Source organism: Heterodontus francisci, chromosome 17 (genome assembly GCF_036365525.1).
Source record: "Heterodontus francisci isolate sHetFra1 chromosome 17, sHetFra1.hap1, whole genome shotgun sequence".
NCBI lineage: Eukaryota > Metazoa > Chordata > Chondrichthyes > Heterodontiformes > Heterodontidae > Heterodontus > Heterodontus francisci.
The window spans coordinates 36,984,574-36,993,127 of record NC_090387.1 but is presented as its reverse complement, the minus strand read 5'-3'; positions in this window follow the sequence as shown (position 1 = coordinate 36,993,127).

The following is an 8,554-nucleotide window of genomic DNA, read 5'->3' as shown; positions in this document are numbered from 1 at the left end:
ATGACAATGATAATGGCTCATGGAATCAAGGGAACTGTAGATAGAGAAATGTTTGGAAGGCAGAAAGCAAAAATAAAGTAAAAGGAAGTTTCTAGAAATGGAAGGGAGTATGAGTCATGTTCTTATTTACTTTCTGTATATGATCGGGACTTGGGAATTGTGGGAACATTGTCAAAATTTGATGATGACACCACACTGGGGATAGGAGTATGGAAAATTGTGACAAAGATTGTGAAAGACAGCCAAAAGACAAGGGTGGACTTTCAGGACGGACAGATACCTGGCACATGCAGTGCACTGTAGAAAAATATGAAGTCACATATTTTAAGAGTAATAGAGAAAAGATACACCTTACCTGATAAGATTTGTATTGAAGTAGAAAAACAATAAGAACATAAGAAATAGGAGCAGGAGTAGGCTATTCAGCCCTTCGAGCCCGCTCCGCCGTTCAATGAGATCATGGCTGATCTTCTACTTCAACACCATTTTCCTGCACTATCTCCAAATCCCCTGATGTTTTTAATATCTAGAAATCTATTGATCTCAGTCTTGAACATTCTCAATGACTGAGCTTCCACAGCCCTCTGGGGCAGAGAGGTCCAAAGATTCACTACCCTCTGAGTGAAGAAATTCCTCCTCATCTCAGCCCTAAATGGCCTGCCCCTTATTCTGAGACCATGTCCCCTGATTCTCGACTCCCCAGCCAGGGGAAACATCCTTCCTGCATCTACCCTGTTGAGCCCTGTAAGAATTTTGTATGTTTAAATGAGATCACCTCTCATTCTTCTAAACTCCAAAGAATAAAGGCCCAGTCTATTTAATCTTTCGTCATAGACAATCCCTCCATCCCAGGAATTAGTTTGATGAAACTTTGTTGCACTTCCTCTATGGCAAGTATATCTTTCCTCAGGTAAGGAGATCAAAACTACACACAATACTCCAGGTGTGGTCTCACCAAGGCTCTATATAATTGCAGCAAGACATCTTTACTCTTTTACTCAAATCCCCTTGCAATAAAAGCCAACATACCATTTGCTGCCTTAATTGCTTGCTCTATCTGCATGTTAGCTTTCAGTAATTCATAAACAAAGACACCCAAGTCCCTCTGAAGTTCAACACTTCCCAGCTTCTCACCATTTAAGAAATACTCTGCATTTCTGTTTTTTTCCACCAAAGTGGGAAACCTCAAATTTTTCCACATTGTATTGCATCTGCCAAATTTTTGCCCACTTGCTTAGCCTCTCCAAATCTCCTTGAAGTGCCTTTGTATCCTCCACAAAATTGCCCAGGTATGTCCTGTCCACAAAAAGCAGGACAAGTCCAACCCGGCCAATTACTGCCCCATCAGTTTACTCTCAATCATCAGTAAAGTGATGGAAGGTGTTGACAGTACCATCAAGCGGCATTTGCTTAGCAATAACCTGCTCAGTGACACTCAGTTTGGGTTCCGACAGTGCCACTCATCTCCTGACCTTATTCCAGCCTTGGTTCAAACATGGACAAAAGAGCTGAACTCAAGAGGTGAGGTGAGAGTGACTGCCCTTGACATGAAGGCAGCATTTGACCGAGTATGGCATCAAGGAGCCCCAGCAAAACTGAAGTCAATGGGAATGAGGGGGAAACTCTTCGCTGGTTGGAGTGCAAAGGAAGATGGTTGTGGTTGTTGGAGGTCAATCATCTGAGCTCCAGGACATCACTGCAGGAGTTCCTCAGCTGCTTCATCAATGACCTGCCTTCAATCATAAGGTCTGAAGTGGGGATGTTCGCTGATGACGGCACAATATTCATCACCATTCGCAACTCCTTAGATACTGAAGCAGTCCGTGTAGAAATATAGCAAGACCTGGACAATATCCAGGCTTGGGCTGATAAATGGCAAGTAACATTCACGCCACACAAGTGCCAGGCAATGACCATCACCAACAAGAGAGAATCTAACCATCTCCCCTTGACATTCAATGGCATTACCATCACTGAATACCCCACTATCAACATCCTAGGGGCTACCATTGACCAGAAACTGAACTGGAGTAGCCATATAAATACTGTGGCTACAAGAGCAGGTCAGAAGCTAGGAATCCTGCAGTGAGTAACTCATCTCCTGACTCACCAAAGCCTGTCCACCATCTACAAGGCACAAGTCAGGAGTTTGATGGAATATTCTCCACTTGCCTGGTTGGGTGCAGCTCCAACAACACTCAAGAAGCTTGACACCATCCAGGACAAAGCAGGCCGCTTGATTGGCACCCTATCTACAAACATTCACTCCCTCCACCACCGACGCACAGTGGCAGCAGTGTGTACCATCTACAAGATGCACTGCAGCAATGCACCAAGCCTCCTTAGACAGCACCTTCCAAACTATATCGCCCTTCCTTCATTGTCACTGGGTCAAAATCCTGGAACTCCCTTCCTAACAGCACTGTGGGTGTACCTACCTGACATGGACTGCAGCGGTTCAAGAAGGCAGCTCACCACCACCTTCTCAAGGCAATTAGGGATGGGCAATAAATGCTGGCCAACCAGCAATGCCCACATCCCATGAATGAATAAAAAAAAACAACTCCCACTTCCACCTAGATTTATGTCATTTGTAAACTTGGAGACATTACATTTAATCCCTGTATCCAAATCATTGATATAGATTGTGGATTTCTGGGGCCCAAGCACTGATCCTTGCAGTACCCCACTAGTCATAGCCTGCCAATCTGAAAATGACCCATTTATTTCTATTCTCTGTTTTCTGTCGTTTATCGAGTTCTCTATCCATGCCAGTATATTCCCCCCAATCCCATGTGCTCTAATTATGTTTACTGACCTCTTGTGTGTGACCTTGTCAAAAGCTTTCTGAAAATCTAAATATACCACATCCACTGGTTCCCCATTATCTATTCTGCTAGTTACATCCTCAAAAAGATCTAACAGGTTTGTCAAACATGATTTCCCTTTCATAAATCCTTGTTGACTCTGCCAAATCCTACCGTTATTTTCTAAGTGTCCTGTTATCACATCCTCTATTATAGATTCTAACAATTTCCCTATGACTGAAATTAGACTAACAGGTCTGTCATTCCCTGTTTTCTCACTCCCTCCTTTCTTAAATAGTGGGGTTACATTTGCTACCTTCCAATCTGCAGGAACCATTCTACAGTATATAGAATTTTGAAAGATGACCACCAATGCATATACTATCTCTACAGCCACCTCTTTCAACACTCTGGGATGTAGATCATCAGGTCCAAGGGATGTATCTAATTTCAGCCTCATTAATTTCTCTAGTATTATTTTTTACTATTATTGATATGTTGCTGTTCCTCATTTGCAGGAGTCCCTTGATTCTCCATTATTTCTGGGAGGTTTATGGTATTTTCCTCCGTGAAGACAGACACAAAGTATTTGTTTAGTTTCTCTGCCATTTCCTTATTCCCCAATATAAATTCTCCTGACTCTGCTTGTAATGGACCCACTTTTGTTTTTGCTCATCTTTTCCTTTTTGCATACATATAGAAGCTTTAACAGTCTGTTTTTATGTTTCTCGCTATTTTATTTTCCCCTTCTTAATCTTTTTCTTGGTCCCCCTTTGCAGAATTCTAAAATGCTGCCAATCCTCATATTTAACATTTTTTGACAACTTTGTACACCTCTTCCTTTGCTCTTATACAATCCTTGATTTCTTTCGTTAGCCGCAGTTAGAACACATTCCTTGCTGGGTTTTTGTGTATTAAAGGAATATATTTTTATTGTCAATTATGTATTACTTCTTTAAATGTTACCCATTTAGTCTCTTCAGACTACTAGAAAAGATGTCCACCAAAGCTACTAAGTATCATCACCTCATTCCATGACAATATGAAAGGCACATTTCAACATGGTGGCTCCTCATCAGACCCCTTTCCTATCCTGAGTGGCGTGAAACAGGGCTGTGTTCTCGCACCCACACTTTTTGGGATTTTCTTCTCCCTGCTGCTTTCACATGCGTTCAAGTCCTCTGAAGAAGGAATTTTCCTCCACACAAGATCAGGGGGCAGGTTGTTCAACCTTGCCCGTCTAAGAGCGAAGACCAAAGTACGGAAAGTCCTCATCAGGGAACTCCTCTTTGCTGACGATGCTGCTTTAACATCTCACACTGAAGAGTGCCTGAAGAGTTTCATCGACAGGTTTGCGGCTGCCTGCAATGAATTTGGCCTAGCCATCAGCCTCAAGAAAACGAACATCATGGGGCAGGACGTCAGAAATGCTCCATCCATCAATATTGGCGACCACGCTCTGGAAGTGGTTCAAGAGTTCACCTACCTAGGCTCAACTATCACCAGTAACCTGTCTCTAGATGCAGAAATCAACAAGCGCATGGGAAAGGCTTCCACTGCTATGTCCAGACTGGCCAAGAGAGTGTGGGAAAATGGCGCACTGACACGGAACACAAAAGTCCGAGTGTATCAAGCCTGTGTCCTCAATACCTTGCTCTATGGCAGCGAGGCCTGGACAACGTATGTCAGCCAAGAGCGACGTCTCAATTCATTCCATCTTCGCTGCCTCCGGAGAATACTTGGCATCAGGTGGCAGGACCGTATCTCCAACACAGAAGTCCTCGAGGCGGCCAACATCCCCAGCTTATACACACTACTGAGTCAGCGGCACTTGAGATGGCTTGGCCATGTGAGCCGCATGGAAGATGGCAGGATCCCCAAAGACACATTGTACAGCGAGCTCGCCACTGGTATCAGACCCACCGCCCGTCCATGTCTCCGCTTTAAAGACGTCTGCAAACGCGACATGAAGTCCTGTGACATTGACCACAAGTCGTGGGAGTCAGTTGCCAGCGTTCGCCAGAGCTGGCGGGCAGCCATAAAGGCGGGGCTAAAGTGTGGCGAATCAAAGAGACTTAGCAGTTGGCAGGAAAAAAGACAGAGGCGCAAGGGGAGAGCCAACTGTGTAACAGCCCCGGCAAACAAGTTTTCCTGCAGCATCTGTGGAAGAGCCTGTCACTCTAGAATTGGCCTTTATAGCCACTCCAGGCGCTGCTCCACACACCACTGACCACCTCCAGGCGCTTACCCATTGTCTCTCGAGATAAGGAGGCCAAAGAAGATTGCCTGTTTACCGTCATACCTTTTAACGTAGTTTCCCAATCCACCATTGCCAATTTGCCCCTCATGCCTTCATAGTTTCCTTTGGTTAGATTGAAGACCCTGGTTTCTGATTGAACTACAACACTTTGAAACTTCATGTAAAATTCTAACATATCATGGTCACTCTTTCCTCAAGGCTCCTTTACAACAAGATTATTAATTAGACCTTTTTCATTGCACAATACTAGATCTAAAATAGCCCATTCCCTAGTTGGTTCCTCAATATTCTGTTCTAGAAAACCATTTCGCACACATTCCAAGCATCCATCCTGCACAACATTAGTACTAATAAAGTTTATCCCGTCTATATGTTGATTGAAATCCCCCATGATTACTGTATTACCTTTGTTACATGCACCTCTAAGTTCCTGATTTATAGTGTTATTTACATCACCACTGCTGTTTGGTGGCCTATAAACAACTCCCAGCAATGTATTTTGCCCCTTCCTGTTTCTTAGTTCAACCCAAACTGATACAACGTCTTGATCTTTAGAACTAAGGTCATCTCTCACTGCAGTACTAACCCCCTCTTTAATTAATAGAGCTACTCCACTTTCCCCAGCTTCCTGTCCTTCCTGTCTGTCATGTACCCTTGGATAGTCAGGTCCCAGCTTTGGTTTCCTTGTAGCCACGCCTCTGTAATGGCAGTCATGTCATACATATGAATTTCTATTTGAGCTGACGATTCATCTGTTTTATTGCAAATGCTGCAGGCATTCAGATACAGAGCCATTAATTCTATTTTTTTTTACTGTTTTTGTAAACTCAGGCCCTACTTGCTGGCACACTCCAAAGTTTGTAATCGCTGTCCCTTCCTGCCACACTCTGATCATTATTACCTTTATTGCTACCTTGATCTATTGCCTTGTCATTTCCCTTTAACTTACTCAATCTTCCCCTGCATGATTCCTTCCCCCCTCTATTTAGTTTAAAACCCTCTCTATTTCCCTAGTTATATGACTCGCTAGAACACTGGCCTCACCACGGTTCAGGTGAAGTCCGTCCCAATGGTACAGCCCCCACTTTCCCCAGTACTGGTGCCAGTGCCCCATGAACTGGAACCCATTTCAGCCATGCATTCATCTTTCTAATCTATTTACCCTATGCTAATTTGCATGTGGCTCAGGTAATAATCCAGAAATTATTACCTTGTGGTTCTGCTTTTAAATTTAGTGCCTAGCTCCTCATACTTCCTCTGCAGAACCCCTTTCCTAGTCCTATCTATGCCGTTGGTACCTACATGGACCACAACCACTGGATCCTTCCCCTCCCACTGTAAGTTCATCTCCAGCCCTGAGCAGATGTCCCAAATCCTGGCACCAGGCAGACAACACAGCCTTCTGGACTCTTGCTCTTGGCTGCAGAGAACTGTGCCTACCCCCCTGACTATATTGTCCCCTACTACAACTACATTCCTTTTAACCCCCCACTTGAATGGCTTCCTGTACCATGGTACCATGGTCAATCTGTTCATCTACACTACAGCCCTTGCTCTTGTCCATACAATCTGCAAGAACCTCGAACTTGTTGCTCAATTGCCCGGGCTGAGGTTCCTCCACTCCCACCTTCTTGATCCCCTTACCTGTCTGTCTCGCAGTCACATCCTCCTGTCCCTGACCACTGACCAAATCAGGTGACCCTATCCTAAGGGGTGTGACTGCCTTCTGGAACAAAGTGTCCAGGTAATCTTCCCCCTCCCTGATGCTTCACAATGTCTGCAGCTTGGCCTCCAGCTCATTCACTCTGAGCTGAAGCTCCTCAAGCCGTAGACACTTACTACAGATCCAGTTGCCATGGATTGCAGGGGTCACAATTCTTGACCTGCTCATGCCAGTTGACATGGAGTTAGGCAGGAGGTGAATGTGGTGCTGCCTTCTCGTTCACCTGATTGTTGCATTGGCCTGAGTGGGGCCGACACTGCCGGCTGCCTGTGCACTCAGCAAGGAGCTGAGCAGCATGTGCAGACAGCACATGGTGCAGGTTGCCTGTTCCTTTGAAAGGCAGTCTGTCCCTCTTAAAGAGGAGCGGCACTGAATTACAGGAGGCTGCTGCTGAATGCTTTTGCTGCAATTCTGAAGCAGGAAAATCGAACATCAGGGAAGATAGAGGGCTGCTGGGTTCACGGATGCAACGTTGGTGGCCTTAGTCATGAAGGTGTACAGGAGGAGAGATGGCATGGTTCTACAGGGAGCCAGGAAGCCTTTAAGACAACCCTTGGAAGAGATTGGGAGCAAGTGGCCAGAGAGGTCAAGACCCAGAGTTTGGCCTCAAGGACCTGGCAGGATTGCCGCAAGAACTCTAATGACCTCACATGGGTGGTCAAGGTCAGGGAATGCTTCTTGACATGACATTTCCTATCCATCACACCCCCATCACTCATTCATTAACAGTCCATGGCACTCAGAACTCAGGCCTCACATCCAAATACTCCATCTTACCCTTACACACATTCCAATGATGCCAATCTGTCACCCAGATCTTCTGCTTCCACATACTTCCAACTATTCAACTGTGGCAGGCGCGCAACCCTAACACAGTGCAACATAATCACTTACGTTCTGCCCTCTCTCTTGCAGGATAAGGTGGCACACAATAGAAGGGAGTAGAACAGAACTTTTGGGGCACAAGGATGCCTGCTTCTCCTGAACCCTATGCAGGAGATGGTGCTCTGCATCATCAGGCTGGCATCCAGTATTGCTGAGAACATTGAGGATGACAGTATGTTCATGCCTTATGCCCCTTCTCAACTCACAGCTCATCCTCAACCTGCTATCTGACATGATGAGCAAGCTGCAGATGGTGTGATCATAGACCTCTTGCTTTCCACCTTACCTCACTTGCCTTCCCCTTTCCAATTTCCTGCTTTCGGACACCCAAGAACTGCCACATGCCCAGCAATACCACACAAAGGAGGAGGAGGAGAGAGAGCAACAGTACAACACTTATGAAGAGGCCGTGTCACTTGATCAGACACTCAGAGCCACCAGCTCAGATACTGGCACTGCACGAACTTTAGGTACAAGTGGGCTGCAGCCAGATCCAGGGTAAAGAATAGTTTATGTGCCAACTTACCACAGGACGAGATTTTCAGATGAGTTCTGCTAAAGGGGTCTCAGATGAGGATTTTGATGTGGTGGCATACAGGAGAACGCTGATGAGGGTGCATACCAAGATGCTCGGTACATTGACTGGCCTGCCAGAGAACTTCCTGTCACTGTCAGGGAGCATGGCAGAGGGCATCGCGTAGAGCTTCCCCTCTTTGCAGCCTCTGCTTCAAGTCCCTGTTATGTTGTAATGCTAGAGGTACTGCAGCTGCTGTCTCCATACCAGTTGTGGCCTTTGTATGGACAGGTCACCAAATCCTCTGTCCTCCTTGTGAGGAAGCAGCAACCGCCGCACCCTACGCCTTGCAAAATCCAGGAACT